This window comes from Chelonoidis abingdonii, chromosome 1 (genome assembly GCF_003597395.2).
Source record: "Chelonoidis abingdonii isolate Lonesome George chromosome 1, CheloAbing_2.0, whole genome shotgun sequence".
In the NCBI taxonomy this organism is placed as follows: Eukaryota; Metazoa; Chordata; order Testudines; family Testudinidae; genus Chelonoidis; species Chelonoidis abingdonii.
Genome location: NC_133769.1, coordinates 302,286,962 through 302,303,518, shown reverse-complemented (window position 1 = coordinate 302,303,518; position 16,557 = coordinate 302,286,962).

Sequence of the window (16,557 nt, the reverse complement as noted above, 5' to 3'; positions counted from 1 at the left end):
GAGATGCAATTGACCAAACCTGCAGACGCAGCTGGTAAACAAACTAGGGGGCTTACCCTGGCGAGCCATGTTCCAAAGGTTGCCAATCCCTGATTTATTATAACGTGTATATCAATAAAATAAGGAAATCATTTATAGATAATTATGATTATTGTAGGGACTGGTATAGAGATCTACTGCCCTACCATTGCAGATAGTGCTAAACTGTGCCTTGAAGACACACTCTGCATCCTGGGGCTTCCTAGTTGTGCTGATGGATGGCAATGCACCAATTTAAGACTTGCATCTCCTGGATGGTTTATGGAAGGATGTGAGGGGGAAGGTGCAACAGATTAGTATCCCATACAGTCCCTGAGCATAGGACTGTGATACTAGCCAGGTTTTATATAGCCATGAAAAGGATCAGGGCAGAGGGGGGTTCTTATGTCCTCTTCCCTTGGCTGTCACATAAGGGCTATTTTATTATTTGTATTGGCATTAAAATAACACCTAGAGCCCACACCAAGTTCAGAGACCCATCATGTAGGTCACTTTACAATCACAGGCCCTGCTCCAGAGAGCATAGTCTAAGTTGATGGGAATGACAAAGCACAGGAGGGAAAACAGAGGGACAGGGAGAATAAGTGACTTGTTCAAGGTCGCATGGCAGTTCAGTGGCAGTACTAGAGCTGACACCCAAGATATCCAGAACACTACCTATTGGACCGTGCTGTCTGTCTAGTCACAATCTAGTTATTTCTCTTTTTCAGAAAATAACTAAATTCACCTCAAATTTTATACACTCATCACACAGTGTAATTCGCCAATAATCTGTTTATATTTTGACATAATGGTAAACACAAAGTAATTTGGGAGAATGGATGCTAGAATATAAAGGTCACTGATTTTAAAATAGCCCAGGTTGGTGAACAGTGACAGATATTACTACTTGACAGCCACTCCTAGTGAAACTGTTTAATGAGCTCAATCCAGGTTCTAGCAGATTTCTTTTTGTTTGGGTCACAAGAAGCTCAGCCTTATTCAGCACTCACTGACACCCACGATGTGAAAAAGCATAGAGATTAACACTGAGTGGATATGAAGAGTACACTACACCCTACCGGGGTTCCCAACCCTCCCCGTTTCACTGAGAGTCTCCTCGAATTGGGCTTTATATCCTGGAGGCTACTGAAACCAAACCAGAAGATTTTAGGCTGCTAAAAGTCTGATGCCACAGCAGGGCTAAGGCAGAGAGGCTCCCTGCTTGCCCTGGCCCAGCACTGCTCCTGGAAGCAGCCAGCATGTTCCTGCAGCCCATGGGAGGGACAGAGAGGGTGTCCGCATGCTGCCACTGCCCCTAGTGCCATCTCCACAGTTCTCATTGGCCACATCCCTACCTCCACCACTCCACACCGGGGGATATTAAGGACAACTACGGCTTCACATACACTGACTTGTGAAAGCCAAAGTTATTGTATGTGTAGCTAAAATGGACATGAATGTCTACTGCTATGATGAGATTTATGAGGATGATTTGTGGCATTTAGCTAAATCACACATGTATAAGGCTAATCAGATTCTATATCTATAGTGACATAGAGAAGGAATAAGGGTGAAATTTACATAGAGTCATAGATTTTATGGTCAGAAAGGACCATTATGATCATCTAGTCTGACCTCCTGCACAATGCTGGCCACCGAATCTCACCCCCCCCCACTCCTGTAATAAACCCCTAAACTATGGCTGAGTTATTGAAGTCCTCAAATCATGGTTTAAAGACTTCAAGGTGCAGAGAATCTTCCAGCAAGTGACCCGTGCCCCATGCTGCAGAGGAAGGCAAAAAAAACCCAGGGCCTCTGCCAATCTGCCCTTCCCGACCCCAGATATGGTGATCAGCTAAACTCTGAGAATGTGGGCAAGACTCACCAGGCAGACACCCAGGAAAGAATTCTCTGAGTAACTCAGATCCCACCCCATCTAATATCCCATCACAGGCCATTAGACATATTTACCGTTAATAGTCAAAGATCAATTAATTGTCAAAATTAGGCTGTCCCATCATACCACCCCCCCGATACATTTATCAACCTTAGTCTTGAAGCCAGATATGTCGTTTGACCCCACTGCCCCCCTTGGAAGGCTGTTCCAGACCTTCATTCCTTTGATGGTTAGAAACCTTTGTCTAATTTCAAGTCTAAACTTCCTGATGGCCAGTTTATGTCCATTTGTTCTTGTGTCCACATTAGTACTGAGCTTAAATAATTCCTTTCTATCCTTGGTATTTATCCCTCTGATATATTTATACAGAGCAATCTTATCTCCCTATATGGGAGAGAGTTAGATCTGTGTGGAAGACCAGCAGACGCTCTATGCAACATTTAAATTCTGTCTAAGCTCTGAAAAATTCAATGCAACAGACACACAACTGAATCTGATGAGTAGAGTTTGTTGAATAATATTCATCAAATAATTGATTTTTTTTCAGAATACTTCCTCTAAAAAAAATCTTCATCGATTTTTTCCCATTATTTGACCACTTTGTAAAGCTCAATTGATAATGCACATGCACACACAGCCACAATGAATTTGTCAAAAATGTCGTTAAACTATTTTTGAATAGTTTTGTTATTGATTATTTGCCCAGTTCTGTGTGTAATCCTGCATACACTCTCATGCACTGCATTCATTCAAATGGAAGACAAACTCCCCTTTTTACTAAAGACAAGATCTTACAAGCTGCTCAGCATTTTTTGGAGGTCCTGTGCACCTCAACTCTTAATGACTTCTGTGGCAGCTCAGGGCACTCAGCAGAGGTGGGTAAAAGTTTTCAGTTTTTTTGGTCAGTAAATGCAGTTTTACGTTGACCAAAACATTTAGCAAATTTGGATCAAATTCACTGATTTATTCAGTAAAAAACTCAGTGTTTAGTTTCAGCAACTTCTAAATAAAACATTTCTATTTTTTTTATTCAAAACATCTGTTTGTTTTGAATTTACTGCATTTTTATTTTTTTAAAGGTTAACCCTCCCCATCAAACCAAACATTTCATTTCACGTTGAACAAAATATTTCATTTGACCCCAAACAATTTTTCCCCCTATTTTTCAGTTTGGCAGCCAAACAAACAAACAAAAAAAATCAGTTATTCACACAGCTCTGGCACTCAACACCTTGTAGAACTAAGCACTAAAGAACCTAGGGACTGATTTAACTTTCATGAACTCAATGGGCCTTATATCAGCCCTTTTAATATACATCAGTATCAATAAATATATGAAGTCAAATGCAATTGTGTCAAAGGCAATTACCGTAAACATTGGAAATGCCAATTTACGATATTATCTATCTGAGATTGGGAAGGAAGAAAAGTCATTTATTTGGAGATTCCTTTAAAAAAAGAGAGAGAAAGAGAGTAAGAGAATGCAGCAGTAAGATACATTATTATCTGAATTAAATATCAGTTGTTGTTTGTTATTTGGATGTTGTCCCTCAGGCAAAATGAGTAAGCTTTAGGAATTCCAGCTGCACTATATATTCAGTCTTTCAGAACCAATACCCTGTTATGAGCATACACTTTAATATTATTGCGGCAAAATGCTACCCCCACGTAGATTTCCCCATCTTATTTTTTTCTTCAAATTAATTCTGTTCCAACCAGATTTTTCCAAATCTTTCTATGCCAGTGAAATAAAAACACTCATTAAAACTATGCTCTGACAAGAAGTGTTGCCAAATCAAGCGAGCTATTTACATGGGATCATGCCAGTTTCATAGTTATCCAGATACAAGTGGGGATACTGTGGGTTGGTAAGAGCAATATAAATGTGGGTCCTTTCCTTGCAAATTATAAAATAATAGGTGCAAACTTCCCACATTTTAGAAGATTTTAGAAACAACTTTTAATTTAAAAAATAAACAATAAAACAAAACTAAAAAGATACCAAAACACAATTTATTGACACTTACAATAACTTGCCAGTGTCAAATTATACTCGATTACTCCACCACCTAATCTTCAAGCAAATCCCTTTGTTTCAAAAGATCTCATGCCATTCTCATCAGGCACAAAAACAAAAATACAAAAAACAAAAAAAAACCCATGAAAGTATTCAAATACAAATGACAGCATTGGTTTCCTCCATTTTGGTTCTCCCTCATTCATCCTCATCCCAAATCAGTCCATCCTTCTCTGGCCTATCATCTGTGTCCTGTCCCCCAAAATCCCATCAGTGTTTGAACCCCAACCATTTCTCTGCTTCTCTGCACCCCAATAATCCAACAATCTCTTCTCTTGATTCCATGCTTTCTGCCCTCCCAATTATACTCACATGAATATCCAACCAATTACCTGTCCCAATTCATCCTCTGCTCTCTCTCTAGCCCCTAAATACATGTTTCTCCAGGCAATCCAGTTCATTCAAATGGAAATGGATTCTGATTGGCTGATGTATAATATGCTAACTGCAAAATTGGATAGGATTGTTCTTTGTTATTCCTCAAATTCATTAAATCTTGACTATTCCTTTTCAGTGGTAAATATTTAAAGCACAGCCCAGAATATAATGTCTGTTTGTGTGTGTGCTCACATGTGTATGTATGATGTAACTAGATCATAATTAAGCAGTTAAAAACAATCTCAGTGTGATATCAATTACTGGAGACAAATATGGATTAAGGAAATATGTCTACCAAGGAGTTAAAAAAACGGTATTTTCATTGATCTGGAAGTGTATGTGAATTTAAGTAGTTATCCTAGTATACTAACAAAAGAGTTGTATGATCCAGTTTTAAAGTTAATGATTTCCATGGGAAAATAATTTAAACTTTGTAGTGCAGATTAAGTTATTGGTCTTTCTTGCATGTGATAAACTGATGCTTTCTAAGTTTATAGCCAAAGGCATGCTCAAAGTAGCAGGTGTACAATTCTAGAATTAGGCAGTTTTCCAGTAGGCAATTGTTTCAATTGCCTAAAGATATTTTGTTACAATATGTTTATGTATTTCTCCTTCTTAATATTTACTCTGATAAGAGTTTCAGAGCTATGTGTAATTATTCTCTGTGGAAATAATCAAGATAATTAATATACAGTGCTTCTCTAAAAGTATGTATGTAACTGATGCATTGAAAAATACTTCCCTAGTATGTTGTTGATGGTTTCAGATACAAATTACATATATCAGGCCAAGTTCTGACTGCACTGAAATCCTTGGGACTTTTGCCATTGACTTAAATGGAAACAGGATGAAATCTAAGAAAAGCATCTGTATGATATATTACAGAAAAAAAATATGAATACCTATGTGACATTCCCCAAAGGCACAATGTGGACAGTTGAACAGCTGTGTCCTCTCAACACTCCAAGCTGGGATGCCTTTCACACTGCTTTGCTGTGAGAACATTCACTCCTGGCCTGTTCACACAAAGCTCTAGCATGAAAAATCACTCCCAGATGAATGATATGCATGCTTCTAGACAGCCATTCCTGAATTATATTACAGAATGACACCAGAAAATCATCAATGCTAGACTGATCCCCAGAAATGTGCATCTTGTACCACACAGCTCTTTCCTTCTGTGCAGTACAAGCTCATACAAAAGTCTGTCATTTCATTTACAGAAAATGATATGCACAAACCCTGTTATCTGAAATGGAGGTTCCAGACACTTGACATATTTTTAAAAATAATAACATTGTACACAGTTGATTAAACAGCTTCTTTTTTAGGATTCAAATTCCTGTTTTCCCCTTGGAGTGTCTGGACCCTGATCGTCTCTTTACACTCTCCCTTTGTTTTGTATTCTCGTATAACGTGTTTCTCCCTGTGCTGGAGAAAAAAAAGTCCATATTTTTTCCGCTAACTGAAACACTGCAGTAAACAAACATCGTACTGCTTAGGAACTGAATGTTTCCTCCAAGAACTTTATATTAACTGTTTACATCAGTGAAGTTACCTGCATACGTAGGCTTTTGCAGAATAGGGACCAAGGTAAATCAACACAAAATAACATTTTTTTTTCTCTGAGAAACAAAGTAAAAATTTACTTCTGAGCCATCCATTCTAAAGGGGGTAGCTTTGGCCAATGAGGGCTGCAAAAGAAATGGCATCATATCACTTGCACCACGAAATTGCAGCCATGTGACCAATTCCTTTTGAAATTGGGGTAACACCAAAAAAAAAAAGCTGCCTCCAAATATATATTGGGAATCCAGATCATAAGAAAACATGTGACTAGTGTTTCTCTCTCTCTCTTTCTGTCTCACACATACAAAATCAAATTATTGTGTTGTTCATGGAAGGAGCTTCAAGTCAAAAAAGGAAAATTTGGATTATTTTCCCTTTCAAGCCACATATTTCACACTTCGCTGATAAAAGTGTAACTGAGAAGTATGGGTTTACAGCATAAATACATTGAAGTATTCGTATAGTGATAACAGAAACCATAGTGACTATAAACTCTATGAATGAACAATAGATTCACAATAATTCAAAATTCTCATATTTTATTTATATTGTGGTAGCACCTAGGAACCCCAATCATAGACCAAGTAGAATGTCATAGCCAAGAAAGTGAAATAAAAACAGCAACAGGGTATTGTGAGGTGTGGTGTGGGTAATTGTTATTTTAAAAACTGTTCTTCAAGTCCTTGAGATCAAGCACTATATTGGGCTAGATTTCTTTTGTTATATTATCTGCTACTGTAGACCAGTGGACTAGCTTGCCATTATTATATTCATTGCTTTGTATTATATCAGGAGTTGGCAACCTCAGGCATGCGGCTCACCAGGGTAAGCACCCTGGCAGGCTGGGCCAGTTTGTTTACCTGATGCGTCAGCAGATTCAGTTGACCGCTGCTCCCACTGGCCATGGTTCGCCGTCCAAGGCCAATGGGGGCTGCGGGAAGTGGTGCAGGCCAAGGGATATGCTGGCTGCGGATTCCCACCACCCCCATTGGTCTGGGATGGTGAACTACGGCCAGTGGGAGCCGCGATTGGCTGAACCTGCTGACACGGCAGATAAAGAAACTGGCCCAGCCTGCCAGGGTGCTTACCCTCGCGAACCGCATGCCAGAGGTTGCCGACTCCTGTATTATAGTCTGCTTTGCATTATATTCAGCAGTAATGCAAGAAACCTACATACCTGTATCCTGTAAGGGGGGGGGGGAGGAGGGATAGCTCAGTGGTTTGAGCATTGGCTTGCAAACCCAGGATTGTGAGCTCAGTCCTTGAGGGGGCCACCTAGGGACTTGGGGCAAAAATCAGTACTTGGTCTGCTAGTGAAGGCAGGGGGCTGGACTCAATGACCTTTCAAAGTCCCTTCCAGTTCTAGTAGATAGGTATATCTCCTATTATCATATTAGCTTCAGCAAGTTAGTATAAGGCTTGAGACCTATAAACTTTGAAGAGCCAGAGAGCCCAATGGAAACCCCCAAGCATTTTGGGAGTTGAAAATAAAGGGTTTAAAGGGAAGTTCTGATCACACGTACATGACTGAACTACAGAAGTGTCCTGGAAACAAACTGACATACATAACTGGTACATGAGATACATCTATGGCTAGCCCACTTCCTTGCCTATATATCTTTTCTTATAAGTTTCTTATGGGTTTGATTATTTGTTTTATTATAATAGGTTTATAGGTTGTATTAGAGTATATTTTGGCTGTAATGCAGAAGACCTACAGGCCACATCCTGTATGTTGAGCTAAGGCAAAGTTAACATACATATGTTTGGGACCTTTCACCTAGATAGTGGGTAATGAGCTAAAGCATAAGGTCCATATGTGGCTGTAACCTTTAACATAGAGGATGCAGTGAAGTAGGCTGGCATAGGGGGCTTCCTAAGTTCATACTCTTTTAAACTTAACAGGTGCAGCACAACTCAGAACTTGGAAAGAACAGAAATAGAGGGTTAGGACAGAAATAGCAAACGTGATACCTGATCACAAAAGGGCCATGATAACGAATGGATGTATATGATAATAAGTTGAGATCATTGATAAACTAACCTAGAGAAAAAATAGACACTCCAACATTACCAATAAGGAAAAGGAGGAAAATCTCCTAATTGAATATGCATTGAACATAATGGCATCAGCGAAATATATTATAAAAGTGGCATTGCAACCTAGGGGTGGTAGGAGAAGGAGATATAGTCCTTGGCAGGTGACAGAAGGATGGCCACTAGTGATGATGGAGAAGGTAATGAGGAAGATGATGGCTAATATTTCAGGTTGTGCTACAAGAGATGGTGTGAGTGTATGGATGTGCAGATGTACATTCTGTAGTATCTCTATCTGTCTTACTGAGTTGGGAGCTGTGCTAAATGTATTAATAAACTATATTTGTAAATACGAGTTCCTATCATGTGAGTGTTGCAACAGTGCATATCGGGGTCCCCAAATATATAATTTGAATAATACTGGGCCTGATCTAGGGACAAGAACCTGTCAACCCTCAAAATAATAACTGAGGATTCTTAAGAAATCAATATAATTAATACATAAGCTATAGATCAGGCAACAGGTGCAATATTGATTTTTTACTAACAGACTTTTGTTTGTTCCCAATAAGTGTTCAAAGCTGCCAACTTATATTTTCTTATACAATTTCACCACATTATCTAAACTAAGACCCTGAGGCATGTGTATTACATAAATACCTATTACTGTTTGCCTTCAGATAGTGTATTTAATTTTATCTATTTTTGTTTCGTAAAACCAGAAGATACATTTGTTTCCTGAGTTATTAAATCTGAACAGGTTTCCAATTCTTAAAGCTGAGCAGCATACATATGAGATCATCATTCATTCTTTGGGGAATTTATAGTGCTGCTATACATCTCCACCTGTGATAAGATTGTAAATACTCTAAAAGACTGTATTTATATTGTGTAGATCCACCTCAGACATCTTAGTTCCAGTTTTCCTCAGATCACAACAAGAAATAAGTACTTTATAATACGACAAGGAATCATGGAAAGGGTGGTAAGGATTACAACATTCATACCTTCAGCTGTATGTATAGTCTTCACTGTTCATCATGTTCTATAGATTTTTTTTCTTATTCTTTTTCTTATTCTTGTTGCTTCCTTTTCCCTTTCTCTTGTTTTCTGCTGTATTTTGCATATTTACCTCTCTCTCTCATTGTGTTTATCAACCCTTGCCTTGATTACTGCTATCTCCTCCGTTCTACCTCTTCATCATATTGACCATATCCAGATATTTTCATTTCCCTTTACTGCATTTTTCTCACTTTCTGTATCAGGAGTCGGCAACCTTTCAGAAGTGGTGTGCCAAATCTTCATTTATTCACTCTAATTTAAGGTTTCACGTGCCAGTAATACATTTTAACGTTTTTAGAAGTTCTCTTTCTGTAAGTTTATAATATATAACCAAACTATTGCTGTATGTAAAGTAAATAAGGTTTTTAAAATATTTAAGAAGCTTCATTTAAAATTAAATTAAAATGCAGAGCCCCCCAGACCGGTGGCCAGGACCCGGGCAGTGTGAGTGCCACTGAAAATCAGTTTGCATGCTGCCTTCAGAATGTGTGCCATAGGTTGTCTACCCCTGTATTAGACAGTGGGTGATAGAAGGAAAATTCTTCAAATTCTTCCATCCTTCTACCAGTAACTCCTCCATTTTGCTGGGGTACATCTTAATCTAACCACTTTCAAAAGTGCTGCTATCATCAAGGCACTGAGAAACTGAAAAACAAAGCTGTTGATGCAAGGGAAATGTCAAGCTAATTTTCTTGGAACTGATTGGACGTCACCCTATGATATCTCTTCAGTTCATCCTCCCAACTACTCCATGTAGATGTTGAATAATTAAGGGGAGAATGGTGAGCTGTGGGGGTCTTTGAAAGAGAGGGGTTTCAAGTGGGAAAAAAGGTTTCCCATAACCTTTTTGGTCCAGTCAGAGAGGAAGAACCTGAAACATTTCACAGCATTTCCAGGCACCTCTGGAAAGCCAGTTGCTACAGAAAAGTCTACCAAAATAAAGGTAGGCATACTTCCCATGTTTATGGACAAGAAGAACCAATCTGTCAGAGAAAAAGTGCAGTCTCTGCAACATGCTTTGTTCTAAATCATGACATTATGGGACCATTTGCTACTAGCTTCTAATTTTTGCTTGGAAAAGGGTGCTTAGACACTGGCAGCAATTTTCAAAACTCGTCAGCCAGCACCTGCCTTTCATTTGTATATAATTTAGTTGGATTATAAATTCTTTGGGCAGTGGCATTGTCTTCATACTTCTCTGTAAGTTGTATCACACTTTTGGCATAAATAAATAAAAAATAACGGCTAATTAATCTCATTATTTTTTTCCTCTCTCTAATCATTGCTTCTTTTTATACTCATCTTTTTTTCTTTATTTTCTTTCTCTACCTCTTCTAATGTCTATAGATCCTTGTTTTTAAGTATTTTTTAATTGAGATGTTTTTATAATAATACACGTTTACTAAGCAATGACCAAGCTACTAGTAAGAGAAAATGTATCATCTTTAAGTATGTACTAAAATAACACAAACTTCCCATTCAGAATAAATGCACAGCTGCTCATCATTCATAAGAACATCACCACCAAACAGCAATTTTTAAAATAAAAGGAGTTAACCATTTAGGAGAAATTCGTCATCATACTGTACAATCCAATTTTATTGAGCACTTCTCATAAGGATCAGCTGATAATCATCAGTTTCAGGAAAACCTGTATCTGTTACATTTTTTTTTTTATTTGATTGCTTTACTTATATGGATTTCTGGTTGTAAGGCTCATGACTGAATGCATTTAAAAACTAAGAGACATCAGCACTGGATATGCACTTCTACCTTTTAAAGACAAACAAACATGTTTACTCATAACCAGATGGAGACTCTGCAGAGCATTGAAATGATGCACTAAACAAACACTACACAAGAAGAGAGTTTTGGGAAAGTATTTCTGTATTCAGCAGGGTCCCAGTCCCGAACGTCTCAGAAACACAAGCCAAAAATCTTGTGCATCTGGCAGTCTAATAATAAGCAGAGCCAGAAGCAGGAAAAGGATGGGAAGACCCCAGTAGCAGAGCAGGCTTAGAAACACTGGACACAGTAGGTAATCATTTTGTGAAGCTGGACAACCCAGCTCACAGAAAAAGAATTTTTCAATGGCAAAAGCCAGTATCATGAGCTAGAAATCCAGCAACAATATTTTTGAAAACTATTGCACGAAAAGAAAGCAGGTGCTCAATTCAGCAGCACTGAGGCCCAGAAAGAAGAGATTTTGTTCAATAGCTATAAGGCCATGGAAAAGAAAATAATTATAGTTGTATCAGTTTTGATTTGTGTAGGTAAACAAGATGCTAACTTCCAAATATCTTCCTGTCCCTATGGGGAAAAACGAATGCATGTGTCACAGGTCTGTTCCAGAGCTCCTAAAAGATGTACTTCTATTGCAGGAAAATTTCAGAGTTTACAGTATATAATCTTATTTTTAAAATCTGAAGTATTTAATGAAGTTAAGGGAAGTCTGGAGACTATCCATGGAGTATATAAATAACTGAAATATACAGATGATTGTAAAAAGCATGACAATTGACTTAAACATTTGGAACATCAAGTTTGACACTCAGTGATGGGAATTGCCTTTGTGATGTACAATTTTGCTGCATATAACACATCTTTCTCTCTTCAATAGAAAAAAAAATGTTTTGTTTTTCTTGCAGCCGCACAAACCTGGCAGGAGCCCTAGACCAGGGCATCCAATTTAACAAATATTACTCTCAACTCCCTGAGAAACAAAATGTATGCATGAATAGATTCTGATGATACACTGAGTACAGTGAACTTTGCTTACCCTATTAACTCACTGGAAACACCCACTTGGCTGGAATGGGAGTGCTATTTCACAGTTATGTATTGACAACAGATTTACATAAACACAGGCTTAGAGACTCACTCACTGAAAAATAAAGAACCAACAATTCTGAAGCTACTACTCGCAAGAAATTTTTCCACCAACAGGTATGCACCCAGACCTGGGACACAGTGAAATTGATGAGGAGCTAAGAGGATTAGCCATTATAAGAACACTGGGACCAGAAATAAACAATTAGGGGAATGAACCTAAAACTACAGAGAATGAGGAGAAAATCTTTGTAATACCAACCAGAAAAATAAAAAAAATGTATTTAGTTACTCACACAATGGAGTATGAACTGATGGCTGAATTTCACTTTGCAACTTGTACAGTTTAATTCCACATACTAGAAAAGCCACGGAGTGACCTGATTTTTCACAAGTGCAGAGCCCTTAGAGCTCTCCATTAAACTTTAATGGCTATTGTGAGAGCTCTTAAAATCAGGCCATTTGTGTAGATGCCTAGATATGGATTTTCTTGCTTAATTTACAGACCCAACTCCAAATATTTTTACCTATGCCCCTAGAATATCTCTAAGCTATTTCTTCAAAAAGTCCTATGAACGAGTAGCAAAACATTTCTCATAGCTAGTACTATTCCTGCATTATTGTTCACCTCCAACCAATCTCTAAATAACCTTCCCAGGCTCTTCTAGTATTAATAACTCACTTATTAATTATTATTAGTTTATATTTATACTTACAGAGACGACTAGAGAACAGAATCTTATTTGATTCTTTCAGCTGCCAAAGGAATCCAAAAAGAGTTCCAAAATATCCAAAAATGTCAAAGTTTGGACTATAACAATGTATTTTATAGTTGAAAAGGAATAAGTTCAAGCATTTCCTACCATTGTGGTTGCTAACTTACAAGCTTTACTATTTTTTTTAATGTATTTTGTATTTCTTCCATTCTCTCTTTTACCATTTGTTAATAACTTATCTTGGGGTTTTTAATTATTATCCTACTTCTCTCTCCACCCTCCACCATTCTTAAATGGTATTACAGAAAATGACTCATATGGGTTACCATGATACTTGTTCTCTGTTAAGTAAATTATACTGAAAAGGAGACAAAAAGCAACACAATAGTTCATAGCAATGTTTCCTTTTTGTTCCATTTAGGAAAGCTGATGAGAGTAGTTGACTACGGGTATCGAAATGTAAACCATCCACAAAGTTTGAAATTATTTAAAAATTACCCTGACCTGTTTGGTCATTTTAAATTAGTGCTTATTATTCACTTATTTCCAAAAACCAGAGCTATGCAAAATATTCAAATAGAACCTCAAAGTCTCTCAACTGAAGTTGTAGGTTTGAAGTTGGAAGCAAGTGCAAACCTTAGGTAAGTTTGAGGAACAAGGACAGAGGTTGGTCATATTGTTTTGAAGCTTATTTTTCCCAAACTGACCTCTGTCCCAACCTTCCACCCTACAGGAAAAACCTCCAGGATCAATTTAAAGGCAGTTAAGGTACATAAGGGGAGAAATGGCTGTGAGGTTTCCCTTTGAATGAACTTGAAACTCAAAGGGAACCTTCAAGGCTTCATTTGTTGCTGATCCTTGTGAACCAACCATGGAATTTAGTCCATGAACCATTTTCAATAACCAAACACTGCAGAGTTTATATAGACTTACAAATGCTGCATTGTTGGACTAAATAAATTTTAAATTGGATTATAAAGTAAGATATAATTTAAAATGTCTTTATACTATGCACCATCACAAACTTTTAAAATCAAGCATATTTTGATGCATGTTGTCTGACACTATTACCTTCCTCTCCATAGTTTAGACTCTGAGATATCGTACTTTAGCACAGTTTACCCAAGTGAGTGAAACAGTTGCAACATCGGGATATTAAACATATAGAAAGTGTCTATCCAATCTCTTGGCACACAACATTTGGAATGAGGTGCATGTGGGTATTTAACAGTGTGATACCAGTGAATGTTAATTTGAATTATTATAATTAATCCTTATTCATCATAATTAAAATTTTACCCATATTGTGTCCGTAAGAACTGTGAAGTTTGTCTGTCCTGTCATTAAAAGTTTCTGTATTTTATCTCCAAAATATTGGTTACCTTTGCTTTAATATACTCTCAGTTTAGGTCTCCACTTTCATGAATCATCGAAATGCAGGGCTGGAAGGGACCTCAAGAGGTCATCTAGTCCAGCCCCCTGTGCTGAGGCAGGAACAACTACACTGTAAGCATCTCTCACAGGTGTTAGTTCAACCTGTTCTGATGGGTTCCCACAGGGCGCCATGTGGAACTGGGGTACCACTGAACCCTCTAACACACCAGCCTGGCCTCCCTCTCACACTGTGCTGCTGTGACAAGTTGCAAAGCCTTCCAAGCTTGCACTTTCACAAGCATTCACACAGGTAGGGACATACCCAGCTGCAGTTACATAGCGGCTTTCTAACCACCAGCCTCCCAGCCTAGGACCCCAGAGAAGTAATACCCTGCCGTGGTCAAATCTGGCCAGTATATAGCATAACACCGGGTTCGTCACTCCCCCAATTTGAAGAGGACCCTGAGCAGTTGTGGTAACCAAGCTGAGGTTTTCCCAAGACACTTTCGTTAAATGCACATGAATAAAAAATGCAAACTAAGCTTAATATACCAGATAGATTGGATATAAATAGCAAACCCTCACCCTAAGTGATGATACAAGCAGATTGCAGATTCTTAAGGGGAAAGTTATACCGGCTTACTGCTTGGAATCCGCAGGTGTTCCATTCACAAGCTAAAAATACCTTTAGCCTGGGTTCAGCACTTCTCCCAGTTCAGCCTTTGTTCCTCAGGTGTTTCCAGAAGTTTCTTTGGGTGGGGAGTCAGTGAAGACTGACTGATGTCACTCCCCGCCTCAAATAGCCTGTGCATATGGTGGGAACCATTTGTTTCAAAGCTTGGTTTCCACACCAGTCAGTGGAAAAACACTGATATCCCAAGATGGAAACCAGTACCAGGTGACCTTGTCACATGTCCCTGTAGTGTTACAGCATCTATGGCCTGGTCAACACTACGCATTTAAACTGAATTTAGCAGCATTAAACCTATTGAACCTTGCACCCATCCACACAACGAGGCCCTTTATATCGATATAAAGGGCTCTTTAAACTGGTTTCTTTACTCCTCCCCGAAGAGAGGAGTAGCGCTGAAATCGATATTGCCATGTAGGATTAGGGTTAGTTTGGCTGCAAATCGACGGTATTGGCCTCTGGGCGGTATCCCACAGTGCAACATTGTGACCACTCTGGAAAGCAATCTGAACTAGGATGCAATGGCCAGGTAGACAGGAAAAGCCCCGCAAACTTTTGAATTTCATTTCCTGTTTGCCCAGCGTGGAGCTCTGATCAGCACGGGTGGCGATGCAGTCCCAAATCCAAAAAGAGCTCCAGCATGGACCGTACGGGAGATGCTGGATCTGATCGCTGTATGGGGAGACAAATCTGTTCTATCAGAGCGCCATTACAGAAGACTAAATGCCAAAGCATTTGAAAAAATCTCCAGGCTATGATACAGAGTCCACAGCAGGGACTCAGCACAATGCTACGTGACAAGCGTAATGGAAAGCCAAAGAATCAAATAGACACTCATGGAGGGAGGGAGCGGGGACTGAGGTCTCCAGCTATCCCACAGTCCTGGCATTTGCATTCTTGGCTGAGCTCCCAATGCCTGTAGGGTCAAAAACATTATCCCTGGTGGTTCAGGATATATCTCATCAATTTATCTCCCCTCCTCCCATGAAAGAAAAGGGAAAAAAATCATTTCTTGCCATTTTTCAATGTCACCGTATGTCTACTGCATGCTACTGGTAGACACAGTGCTGCAGCGCTGAACAGCAGCATCCTCTCCTTTTCCTTTCCTGATGGCAGACGGCACAAAATGGTGGAAAACCCTCATCATCATGTGAGTGCTCCTGGCTGGCCTCAGTGAGGTCGGCCGGGGGCGCCTGGGTAAAAATGGGAATGACTCCTTGTCATTCCTGGCAGACGGTATGAAATGCTTGGTAAATGTCCTCATCGTAGCAGCTGGAGCCTGAGCTCCATCAGCTCCCCTCCCCCCTTTCGTGTCTAAAGAAAAGATTCTGTACTCCCTGGACTATCATAGCAGCAGGAGGCTGCGCTCCTCTCCCCCACATCTTTTAATGTCCTGCCAGGACTATCATAGCAGCTGGAGGCTGCCTCCCCCTCATTTTATCTCGCTAAAAAGCTAGAGTTTCTTATTCCTACATTCTTTATTACTTCATCACACAAATGAGGGGACATTGCAACGGTAGCCCAGGAAAGTTGAGGGAGGAAGGAAACAATGGGTGGGGTTGTTGCAGGGGCACCCTCTAGAATGACATGCAGCTCATCATTTCTGCGGGATCTCTGGGGCTCTGACACAGAGCGGCTGCGCCCTCTGGCTCTCTTGTAGACTTGCCCCATATTCTAGGCAGGACTGACTCTATTTTTAGACAAAACATAAAGAAGAGAATGACCTGGGGAGTCATTCCCATTTTTGTCCATGTGCCCCCGGCCAACCTCAGCGAGGACAGCCAGGAGCACCCATGACAGCAGCAGATGATACAAAATGATTGATAACTGTCATTGCCAATTTCCAATTGCAAATGGTACAAACAATAATTGTATCTAAATATCACTGTGAAGAATATGGGGTGCA